Below are 13,167 nucleotides of genomic sequence, written 5' to 3'. Positions count from 1 at the left end.
CTGAGATAATAAATGGCTTTCTCTTTCCTTCCTGTTTCATCGTGCTGCCCCAGAACGCAACCGAAAGCTCCATCTAACACTGCAAGGTAGAGTAATAAGGGTCTACCTGGCTCAGGCGGGACTAAGACTAGTGGTGTTGACAGGTACTCCTTGATTTTATCGAAGGCCTTTTGGCAATCATTGGTCCATTTGGTGGTGGCATCTTTCTTTAACATCTTGAAGATCAGCTCACATATAACTGTAGATTGTGCTATGACTCGGCTGATGTAGTTAATCCTTCCCAAGAAACTCATCACATCTTTCTTGTTCCTTGGCGGTAGTAGTTCTTGAATGTCTTTGACCTTCGATGGATCCAGTTCTAGTCCTTGACGGCTCACAATAAACCCAAGCAATTTCCCAGCAGGAACCGCAAATGGACATTTCGGGGGTTTAATTTCAGGTTGTATTTCCGTAGTCTATTGAAGAACTTCCTCAGATCTTCCATGTGCTTAGTGGCTTTCTTGGACATGATAATAACATCATCCACATATACCTCGATCTCCTTGTGTATCATATCATAGAAAATGGTAGTCATGGCCTTCATGTAGGTAGCCCCTACATTCTTCAGGCCAAATGCCATCATCTTGTAACAGTACACTCCCCACGGTGTAATGAAAGCCATTTTCTCAGCGTCTTCCTTATCCATCCAGATCTGATGATAACTAGCGAAGCAATCTACGAATGACTGTAGCTCATGCTTGGCGCAATTGTCAATCAGGATGTGTATATTTGGCAAAGGGAAGTCGTCTTTCAGACTGGCTCGGTTGAGATCCCGATAGTCGACACAGACTCTGACTTTCCCATCCTTCTTTGGCACTGGTACAATGTTGGCTAACCACGTCGGATATTCTACTACCCTGAGAACCTTAACGTTGATTTGCTTGGTAACTGCGTCCTTGATTTTCAAGCTTATAGCAGGCTTGAACTTTCTGAGCTTTTGCTTTATCGGTGGACACATTGGATTGGTTGGCAGTTTGTGAGCCACAATAGACGTACTCAGACCAGTCATGTCATCATACGACCAGACAAATATGTCCTCGTACTCTTTTAGAAATTCTGTGTATTCTTTCTTCTCTAATGGCAACAGGTGAATACTGATTCGTGTTTCCTTCACGTTTTCTGAATCTCCCAGGTTGACAATTTCGGTCTTGTCCAGGTTGGACTTAGGTCTGTTCTCAAAATTCTCAACTTCTTTGACAATCTCGTCAGGTGTGTCATCTTCCTCTGAATCAATGTCCGTTTGTTGGGTTGTCTCATTGCATGTCACAGTCATTGGTTCATCAATACAAGTAATAGTAATGATGTATAGGTAAAGTAATGAGAGAAAACAATAGCAATAAATATTTATTCATAAGAAAAATCAAAAATGTTTTTGATAAATTGAATCTTATTGCAGGAATTGAAAAGTACGAAAAGAAAATCATTTAGTAAACAGTGAATAATGCTTGTTTTAGCCTTGCTACCCCGAGGCTCGTCGGGCTTTCGTTGTCCTGATGGTCTAATTATTGAGATGTGCCCCTCTACTCACAGCTTGTATGGAAGGGCCTTCCTCCCCCTCCTCCTCAAGAATAATGCAATAGTCCATATCACCGTCCTCTAAAAACAAGTTTCTCACTACTGCAAGTTCTTCTTCATTTGACCCATAAATAATGTCGGCCTGTTGGAAGGTCTGCTCCAGATACGGTATTGGCTGACTTAGTAGGTAGTAAGGACCGCACCATGGTGTTGACCATCTATTGAATTCTTCCCAGGTGTATTCATATCCCAAACCGAAGGTAGTGCCATGTTTCTTGAGTTTTATGGGTCCTCCTTGGAGGTTCTTGCCTTTAGAGAGACTAGGAGGAGGAGTGGGTGGAGGGCCCATGGATCTTGTGAAATAAGATGATGATGCTAAAGTGCACGAACTAACCTTTAGGGAGGGGAATAAAAAGAAAGAAAACAAACAAACAAAAACAAAAGGTAATCAAGTCAGTGAGGATTATAAAAAGTATTGCAATATTTAAACACATAGTGCGGGAATGTAAAACGTGTCCTAAGTTGGAAACCTCTTTGTGCTCGAGGTAGGCCTAGCGACAATTGATTTAGACAACTTAGAATGCTAAATGCCTTATTTATTGATAAAAATTGGCGAATCCCAAAACGACACTAAATAAGCAAGAAATAAAGGTCACTAATTGTCATTGGCCTTATTACATTCATAAAGCGAAAAAGTAAATTCCTATCTATTTGGTCCCAGAAGGACCTTCCCCAAACTCGACATCCTTGGCTCCTTCGAACAGTTTTCCCAATTCGCGAAGTCCCAGCAACAGGTATGCTCTGGCTAGATGTCCACCTTTGGTCCCTTCAGCCTTTTGACAGTCTTTAACCTTTTTGAGAAATTTTCCCTCTAGTTCTACTATGCCCCGCTCAAAGTATCCTAGACTTTTGTTGGTACTGATAGCCATGTCTTTCCATTCCTCAATCAGCTTCTTGTTGGACTTGTGTATCTCGCGGTGTTCGCTCTCGGATTCACGGATCCTTTTGCGTAGCTGGTTGCATTTGACTTGTGCCTCGGCTTTCTCATCTATAATTCTGTGGCCTTGAACGAATCCTGGCTTGCCCAGACCATCCCAATTGTCTTCCAACCAACCATAATAGAAAGGGGTACAACCTACATGATATCTGTTTGGCACAATGGTGTCTTTCTCCATTACGATCTTGTAGTGCCACATGTGCTGGGATTGGCACTTGTGGGGACTATCATCATTTTGGAAATCAGCTCGAAGATGGCTGATCTTGTCAACCCTGGGTATGACTTGCTTCCTACCTGCTTGCCTCATAACTTGAAGAGGGACGTAAGGGTATGTTCCTCTTAGACCAATCAGTATCAGGAAAGGTGCATCTCTGGATCGGGCGATGAACTCCTCTGTCGGAAACCACTCGAACATCTATTGAGCCTGTTCTTCAGTCAGATTATCAAAGAGCTCAACCCATTCTTTGGCATTCTCAGGCTGAGTGAACATGTCGGGGATGTAATTCATTCGCTTTGGATGGTGGAAAGCGTGTGGTCATCCCAGGCCCTTCGCTGAATTTCTTGTCGGTATTTGCCCTTTTGGAGATGTTCCATGAGCCAAAGCTGAAGTAGTAGATTGCAGCCTTCAAAGTGTCTCGCTCCTCGTTGACACTTTTCTAAGGCTCGGTATATGTCTGAGATGATCATGGGTACAGTGCTGAATGTCTGCCCACCAATCCCCTCCATTAGGGTCTTGGTTACCATAGCCAGCCTAGTATGGATCCTCTCTTTCTTCATTGGAAACACGATCAGACCCAGGAAGTAAAACATGAAGACGAATACCCTACGATGGATATGTCCCAAGAATGTGATGACAAACTCGTCATGGTAGGTACAATATGATTTGCTATGACCGTAACTTTCATACAGGTAGTCAAAAAGGATGTACGATTCCTTTATGCATTCCAATTCTGCATTCTTCTTCAAACCAATCATTTTTAGGAAACTCTTGCCTATGCGGTTCTCAGACATTAGCAAATCCGGGGTTTGCCATACTAGACCGGCCTGCCCTCCTATCTCCTCTAGCAAAGATGTCATTTCGATGTCCCCAAAGCGGAACACGACCCTTTTACAATCCCAAAATAAGTTAGCAGCCTCTATTATCATGTTGTTAGGCTGGATCTCTAGGAGGGATGGTAGATTACCTAGATATTTTCTAACGAGGGCTTTGTCACTAGAATGTAAATCTTCCCACCAACTCAACAATCTTGAGTGGATATTGGTGACCATGCCAAATTTGGGGACTTCGTGCCTCATAATTCTGCAAGGCAAATAAGGTTAGGCCCTTACCCCTGTCACACTTCTTTTTTTTACACCCCAAAAGGATATATAAGGGAGTTTTTTCCAATTTAAGTGACAATCGAAACAAGATTATTTACATCAAATTCAGAGTCACCACTTAGGATAATTTATGGTGTCCCAAGACACCAGTTTAAAATCCCGAATCGAGGAAGTTGACTCTTATTTATGGTCTGCGAACACAAAAATTCGGATAAGAAATTTTGTTAACCAGGGAGAAGGTGTTAGGCATTTCCAAGTTCCGTAGTTTTAGCATGGTTTCTTTGATCATACTTGGCTTTAATCAAATTGTCTAATTACTCATTTTAGAACCTATGTGCATTTGCCTCTTTTAATTAAGGAATTATCTTAAAATGGGTCACGCGCACGTGTACCTATTTATTTGGCACGTCAAAAATCATATCACACGAACGTGTCCACAATTAATAACGCTTTGTTATTATTGAGATTAACTATCCAAAGTCGCCCGAATGCGTACTCCGGTGTTAATTTGGAATTACAATTATGTTACGCGAACACATATATAATCACGATTGATCAATTAAAAGCGAGCGTAAAGCACTTTAAGGTGTTCATTATTCTTCCTAAACTATGAGATTTTTTGTGAGGTCATGATCTATGGATATGAAATTATTGTGAAAGAAATGCATAATTTTAGCTATTATGAAAAGATGGGCTAGCTTTCACGTCTCTTATTATTGTCGGGCTGCGCAAAAATTTAATTAACTTATTCGAGTCCAAATTTAATTCTTATGCAACCAAACAAATTCCGAAAATTCATAATCCACTTCTCGATTTCACCCAAGTAATCCTCCACTTTATTTGCCTTAGCAGTCCATTTCCCAATTCATCTTTTAGCTTTTTAAATCTTAAAACACATGGATAAAAATTCTTAGTCATGCCTTTCAATGTTCTTGCAATTTCAAACGTTATCCAAATACAATAGCCAACATGAAATAATTTTGTATAAAAAGCTAATGAAATAAACACATAAAACACTCAAAGCTATCAACAAAGGCAAACAAAAATATGAAACCAGCAGTAATGAACAAGAAAGTGGGCCTTGAGTGAGCTTTTCAAATTTTAAAAAAACATGCTAAATTCAACTAAAACAAGTAAACCCAAGAACAATAGGATATTTGCTAAACAAGGCAGAAATTTCATTGAAGCAGGAGGTGAAAGGGATGAACCTTAAGGACAACGAAAACTGACCATGAACGGGAACTTTCCGGCAACCTCGAACTTCGACTCAAACTCGGCTCATTTTGTAGTGGTTGATGTAGTGCGGAGGAGCTACTTAGTTTGTGTGAAAAATGACAGCCTTTGCAGTGATTTTTCGGATTTTTTTGGGGACTGTTCACGCGGGAAAAAAAACTAGCTGGAGATGGGAAAACATCGGCGAAATACCGGTGAGAGTGAGCTAGCAGAGAACGATTTTTATGGATTCGAATAGACTATTTTTTAGGAGTGGAATAAAGCTTAACTAATCAGATGCTCTAATGGCTGCTTTGTGTACTACTTTGGAGCCACGTTAATGGAGTAATGAAAAGAGACCAATGAACTCCATTTTTTGTAAGCTTTTGCTGAACTCCATTTTCGTGTGTTCAAACAGATCCATTTTCTCTTGTTTCTTTTTGTTCTCTTTTCTATTTGTGTGTCTTTTTTGTGTGTGTTTCAGGTGGTTTAGTAGCTTTATAGTTTTTATGGTAGTTTTTAGGAAGAGATGAGGTAAGGAAGATGAGTGTGTGTCATGTATTCAAAGAAGAAGAAGAAAGGAAAAATGGTCCTCCTCTGTTTTTCATGTCCCTCTCCCCATTTCTCTGTTTTTCGTTCCTTAGCCCCCTCTCGTTCTGTCCGTTTTCTCATTGTTTCTATGTGTGTGCTTTTATATATTGTTATATTTTGGTGAGAAAGCTAGTGTATGGTCCCCCCTTAAAAAGAAAATGCCAAAAATTAAAATTGTGACCAAAATGAATTAATTCTGTTTTGGATGGAAGGACTACACGTGATTTTGAGAGGATATGGAGGAAAATCAATTTAGGAGGTGGGACCCACTATAGAATAAGAAGTTAAGGACAAAATATATGGGGGCCACGTAAGGGATCTAATTCTCTTTCCACCTTCTTTTCTTTCTTCTTTGATTTTTTCTTTTGCTTTTTTCACGTTTTTCCTTTTTTTTTTGGTGTGTTTTTGGTTGATTTTATTTATTTATTTATTTATTTTTAGTTAATAAAATAAATTACTACTCCTACTTGATAAATATATAAAGATAAAAAATGTTAAATATCCAAAATTCATTCATTAAAATCCAACTTGAAATGGATAGAGTAGACCCTTTAAAAATATATTTTGGAAGCTTTTTTTTTTTGAGAATAAGAACACAATTAATATGTAAAATTGTGACTATTTTTTGTTGTTTTCAATTTTTCTAAAATAAACCTATAAAAGGTGAAATAAAACTAAAATATTAAGATTAAACTTTAAAAATATTTACATACTATAAAGTGATGAAAAATTCAAATATAGTCAAAAATTAGGTGCTCACAGCTGCCCCTCTTTGTTCGGAAACACGAAGAGTTTTCGGGCAAAGATAAAGTGAGTCATGTGACTAATTTTTGACAATATCGTTATTCAAAAGAGAAAGAAAAAGGCGCAACCAAGTCCGGGTTTTGGACAACCTACATATCCCGTGTTATAAGGGAATTAGGTCGCGTGTAGTTCAAGGAGAATGATGGAATGCCGAGTTAGAGAGTCGAGTGAAGTTCCGTAGAGGCTCCAATCTGTGGTCCTATTATTACATCCAAATCACAAAATGAAAAAGACTAACTAAGCCTGTCACCTATGAGTTACAAGATTCCTATCTATAAGTCTTCCGAAGCTTGATCTTGAGTCTTGAATGGTTCTTCATGCAGACTTTAGATTTGAACCTTGACGCTTGCTAGTTGCAGGTGCTAGTTCATTCTTCTTCAGCTTTTCGGATCAAGACCGGACATACCATGCTTGTGACTTCAGTCATGTCTTGAGCAGCTCATATCTTTCATCAACTTCTGCATTTGTATTCACTTCTTGCCCTTTTTTTAATTCTGGATTGTGACTAACTTCCTTTGATCATCTCAGACTATTGACTCGCATTCTTGCCGCGAGCTTCTTTTGTTGTTGACTTGAATTGCATTTTGAAGTGAATTCCCTTATTTTCCAGGTGGGTGCCTGATTGCCAAAACTTGAACTGTCTTCTTTCGAAACTTGAACCGTTTTCCCTTGTTCTCTAGGTGAGTGCCTGATTGTTGAAACTTTCTGTGTTTCCCCGGAACTGCTTCCCCTTGAAACTTGCACTATCTTCCCTTGAAACTTGAACTGTCTTCCCTTGTTCTCAAGGTAGGCGCCTGATTGCTGAAACTCGAACTGCTTTCCCTTGAAACTTAAATGCTTTCCTTTGAAACTTGAGTTGTTTTCCCTTGTTCTCCCGGCACCTAATATTACAACAAAACAAAAAAAACTTTTCTGCCCCAGTTTGCACTTGGAAGATTTGTGAGTTGTTAGCAAACCTATGAATTACATATGCTATTGATGAAGGATGCAATTGAAGATTCGACTAGGATGTGCGTCTCCTAAAAGTGATTAAGCTTGCGAAAAACTATAAATTAAGCTTGACTAAAGTAAAGGCTGACCCTATTCTCTAGGCAGGGCCCCTGATTTCAAGAAAAATAAACATTGATAACTTAAGAAAACTAAAAATTGACCTTTTTTTTCAAATTCAGACTTCCTTTTTTGTTTTTAAATTATTATCCTAGGAGAAAATTCATCGGACTAGGTTTTCTATCTTAGGAGAAAGATTTATCAGACTAAGATTTTGATCCTAAGAGAAAGTTCATCAGACTAGGTCTTTTTTTTTTGTATCTTAGGAGAAAGATTCATCAGACTAAGATTTCTATCCTAGGAGAAAGTTCATCAGACTAGGTCTTCTATCTTAGGAGAAAAATTCATCAGACGAAGATTTCGATCCTAGGAGAAAATTCATCAAACTAGGTTTTCTATCTTAGGAGAAAGATTCATCTGACCTAAACTATTTTTCATCTTTCTTTCTGTTTCTCTTTTTTTTCCCCAGCTTCTATTTTTGAGGGCATGGACCTTTGACAATTTTTTTTCTACTTAGAGCTTTTAAAAGTTGCCCTAGTTTGTACTCTTGGGGCATGAAATTTTATTGTTATTTCATTTTTTTCATTTTTTTTGACTTTTGACTCTAAACTTGATTCCAAAAGAGGGTGGTCAAAGAAAATAACACAGACTCAAAGTGGTGACAAAGGGTATAAAGTGTTTGGGTGGCAGAAAAAGGGCCTCCCAACCTCGAGAACGCCAAATATAGTATCTTTTCGCGATCACAATATTGACGAACATGTCTGTCTTCTTGGTGTGTCGTGGTCACAAGACACTTTCCATCCCTTGTCAAACTTTCCAACAAACTTCAATTGATTAAACATCCTCAATCCCGATTTTCACAATGATTTGAAGGTGAATTTTACTCGACCTTAATTCTAAAGTATTTCAACTCTTTATTCATCCTCAAATCTTATTTTATTTTTTAGCTATCCAATCTCAGATTAAATCAGTTTCTAAAATCTGGACAAAATTTCCGCATGCATTCATGTCATTAGAACTAGCAAGAAAAGAACTAAGAACAGAATGACACAAAAGGACAAATTGTATTTTATTGAGTAAAAGATGAAAGGGTTTGACAACAAGACAAACAACCTAAAATCCGAGTTACAACCGTTTAATAACCCACATAATGAAAATAGCAATAGAACAGACTGACAAGACTCACACAAACAGAATGAAGGGATAGAAGGGTTTGACTCAATAAAACAAATAAAATCTGGATGACAACCCTGAAATAACCCAGATAGTAGAAAAAACATCAAAACAAGCTACCAAGATTTCTTCCTAGTAAGGAGAGAATGACTTTTCAATTTCTAAGCTTGACATTTAGCCACAAATTTGCTCATAGAATCACCATGGCCTTCTCTAATTTTAGTCGGCAAATTCCCGAGAGAATTCTCATACTCCATGTCACCACGCATCACCCCTACAAAGTGTGCATCATCATGTGCAGGTAAAGTACTCTGCGCGATACTCTAGGTGTCACTGTCTTGGATCACAATCAGTTTTTCCTGGATCATCCTTTCTATTTCTCTTTTCAAATCCTGACAGCTTTTAACATTGTTCCCCTAGGCATTGGAATGGTATTCACACCTTTTAGAAGGGCCAAAGCTTCTTGCACGTGGGTCCACATGATTTGGAAGAATGGGTGCAATCATGTCATGATGCTTTAACTTCTCAAATAAGCTTGCATAGGACTCTCCTATTAGCTTAAAATTATCTTTCAATCTTTGTTCTCTTCTATACCCTGGCTTGGATGTGGGTAATAGGGCACTTGAAAATTTTGTAGAGGTTTTTGGGGGGTTTTGAGGTGCTGATGCTCGCCTTCTGGGTTGTTTTGGTGGTTTAACAACATACTGAGGTGGAGCGATATAGTATTGTAGGTTCTGAGGGGGATAGTAATGCTTAGGGGAGTTACCGAAAAATAGACTAGGCTGGTCATACCTTCGAGACGTTCTCCCAGGACCTCTTCTCGACCCTGATGTCATCATTATTTCTTCATCCACCTCATTCGTGTCACCAGATTCAATTTGGACTGCCTGGGTTGCAGCTTTGAGAGCTACTTGACTTATAATTCTGCCTGTCTTAAGGCCATTCTCTACCATTTCTCCCATTTTGATTGCTTCCAAGAAGGATTTGCCAACTGCGAACATCATGTTTTGAAAGTAATCTGGCTCTTGCGCCTGAAGGAAGACAGTGATTAGCTCGTGGTCATCTATGGGTGGCTTAACTCTAGCTGCTTGCTCTCTCCATTTAATGGCACATTCCCTGAAATTTTCACTTAGTTTCTTCTTCAGGTTTGAAAGGGAATTGCGGTCTGGGGAAATGTCAATGTTGTATTGGGAATGTTTGACCAAGGCCCGAGCCATGTCATCCCAGACATGCCAATGAGAGGTATTTTGATCTATAAACGATTCGGAGGCTGCTCCCGTAAGGCTTTCCCCAAAATAAGCTATTAGCAATTCTTCTTTTCTTCCGGCACCTCTGAGATGATTGCAATACCTTTTTAAGTGGGTTATGGGGTCTCCATGTCCATCATACTTTTAAAATTTGGGAGTCTTGAAACCGAGTGGCAAGTGGACATCGAGGAACATACATAGATCCTTGAAGGCGATACTCTTCTGACCTGCCAACCCTGGCATGTTTTTCAATTGTTGTTCTAAGCTTTTCACTCTTTGGGTCATTTCTTCTTGTGCCATCTTTTGGGATGGATCCTCAATCTTTGCAGGAAGATCAAATAGGTACGAGTGGTACTCAGGAGAGTAGTACTACTCTTGCTGGGTAGCAAATTATGACTTATGAGTTTTCCTCTGCACCACCATCGGCTGGAAGATGGGCATGACATTAGTGGTTGTCTGATTGGTTGTCAATGACAAACTTTGAGAGCATGAAACAGAAGTTCCAGCTGTAGTTGTACAGTTGGAATAATGACTAAACCCAAGTGGATACGATTGATTAGACAATCAGACCGAAATAACAGTAGTCGAGATGGGTGTGAACTCTGGGAAACCATGAGAAGAAAAGGACGGTCCTTGGTCGTTGGCCAATGCTTGACACATTTCAGTCATTTGCTGCTTTAGTACCCTATTTTGCTCAACCACAATAGACTTTTGCTGAACCCTCTGACCCTGAGTCTCTTGAGCACTAGTATCAGCTTCAATGACAGTTGTCAATGACATTTTTCCCTTAGATCTTGTGAATTATGGATGTGTTGCCAACTTACCACAAACCGACCACCTCAAACTTTCTTCACAATTCAAAACAAACAACATGTTAGAATGGTTACTCTTCTTCTTCTTCTTCTTCTTCTTCTTCTTCTTTTTTTACTTTTTTTTTCTTTATTTTCTTTTTTTTTTCTTTTGCTTTTAAAACATTTGATCGAACCTGATATGGGTTGACTACGTATCATGATGATGCATGTCGCGCCCCCTTTTTCTAGAGCGAAATCGAGTTTATGACATTTGGAGGGACAACTCATTCCTTTTGGGAATTGGGTTTACGTTTAAAGAGTCGCCACCTAATGATTAGGGTGCATTAGGACACCAAAAGAGTTTGAATATGAATAATCAGAGATTAGGGTAAGGGCTTGAAATTATTCCAAGGGGAAGGTGTTAGGCACCCCTCAGAATCCACTAGTGTGGTTCCCGGCCAGGAAATTATTATGAATTTGGGGTGCAATTGACATATAGACAAATAAAGCTCAAATAAGAGGGGGTTTCATATAAGGGTTTGCAAATAAACAAAGTTTGGAAGAGCAAAGAAAGCTGATTTTTAACGAAGGAGTTGAAATAATAAAAGGAATAAAGAAATAAGGGAAAGGGGTCCTAGGTTTATTAATAATATGGATCACCCAATGGTCGGTAATCACTCCTTAATGAGTTGCTACACGTGATATTATCGCGTGGTCATCATATCCATATCTACCCTTTTCACCCCGTTAAGGTATTTACAGTGCGGATTGGTCTCGTTTACTTATTGCATGCTATTACCCGTCCCAATCCTATCAGTCCCAAAGGTATTTAGGACTACTAATCTTAAAAGGGAGGGATATTAGGCTTATTTGTAGTTTCAAAGGAAAAAACTTGAAGGCGACATACAAAACACGTATTGCAAATTGGGGAAAACATATAATAAGCAGAGGCTCAGATATACCTCCTTAAACAAAGAAACACGTAATTAGCATGACTTACATATACTGTTTAGGCCTGATTTAAAAGGTATTGAAGATGAGTGAGAGGAAATTGTTGAGACAGTTTCAACTTATCACATAACTCAGATAAGAAGTCCGAATCAGGCCTGCCTGCTGGTTGTAATTATTCACAGAAGCAGATTCAGTTTATATTTATTACCCCAGGGCTTGCCTAAGTGTTTTGACGGGGTCCTATAGGCATGATATCTATTGAACTTTGAAGGTGATGAGCTAGTAAAACTTGGAATGAATTATTTAAAGTCCTATATGCATACTTGTTAAACTAGTTAAGTGAGGGACTCAGATTATTAAAGAGAGACATAATTTAAATGAATTGATTACAAGTTCTGCAAATGATGATATCCATTATTACTAATTTTAGATCTAACACTGAGTGAGGCAAATCAGATTTTTTATTAGAAACTCCTATAGGCATGCTTTCTAGGCATTACTGATTAAACCTTTATAGACGGGGTACCTAAGTGCAGAACTATTTGAAACCTATAGACATGGTATCTAAATTCAGAAGCGGTTTAAAACCTATAGACATGGTATCTAAATGCAGAAACTGTTTAAAACCTATCGACATGGTATCTAATGTAGTTGAATATGCAGAATTTAGAACGATCCTATAGGCATGGTTTCTATATGTGATCGAATATGCAGAATTAGAACAACCTATAAGCATGATTTCCACCCTTTGCATGCATAGTTACTCACCTCTTTTCACTAGCCATCCCCAAGTGTTTATTACAACTTATTACAAACCGGAATAGTAAATTACATCAGAAAATACAAATAAGAGCACAACTATAGGTAGCCTGATTCTGACTTCCTCACTAAGTTATGAGATAAACCAACTCAAAGACCATTGATCCAAAGCCTTTCTCAACTTGAGTGTGTCAGAGTTCCCTACGAGCCTCAATGGGACTCTGGACAGTGATCACACCCAAATTGTATTATCAGAATGGGGATAAGTGCAGTGTGGAAGGCCCAACCCTCAAGTGTCCAAGTTCAGAGGGAGCGCAAGGGGTCCCAAGGCAAGGCTCACATGAGGGGAGCAGAACTTAAAGTCCAAGGGAGAGTGCAAGTGCAGAAACAGAACTTTAAGAACTAGGGAAGTAAAGAAAAGGGAAAAAGGTACTGGGACATAGTTACAGAATTGATAACTTTGCACAAAATGGGGTGGGGGATTGGGAACTGATTGCAAATATCCCATGCTTGGCAATGGTAGGCTTTGGGCATGTACAACAATGGAGATGCTGGCATGCCTATAAGCCTATCTGAACATACAACAACAAAGAATCATAGGGGTTAGGATCCTAGGGGGATCAAGTTTGAGTCATGGATAGTAATATTCAGTAATGTCATGCCTCAAGCAAACCATAGTATCAAACACATTAGAACAAGGGTTTGGGGTTCATAACAGGAC

General features: G+C 39.0%; 1 long non-coding RNA gene across 1 annotated transcript in view; it reads right to left on the bottom strand.

Moving 5' to 3' along the window:
- Positions 1 to 6,556: 6,556 nt before the first annotated feature.
- The window catches only part of LOC142182105 (uncharacterized), a 28,242-nt gene continuing 21,631 nt past the window's right edge, over positions 6,557 to 13,167 (bottom strand). Inside the window, exon 2 of the long non-coding RNA XR_012710993.1 lies at positions 6,557 to 13,018. This is a non-coding gene — a long non-coding RNA (uncharacterized LOC142182105). The remainder of the gene's footprint in view (positions 13,019 to 13,167) is intronic.

This window comes from Nicotiana tabacum, chromosome 6, assembly GCF_000715075.1.
Source record: "Nicotiana tabacum cultivar K326 chromosome 6, ASM71507v2, whole genome shotgun sequence".
Classification (NCBI taxonomy): domain Eukaryota; kingdom Viridiplantae; phylum Streptophyta; class Magnoliopsida; order Solanales; family Solanaceae; genus Nicotiana; species Nicotiana tabacum.
The sequence above is the reverse complement of the archived record's forward strand: the minus strand, read 5'-3'. Positions and strand labels throughout refer to the sequence as shown.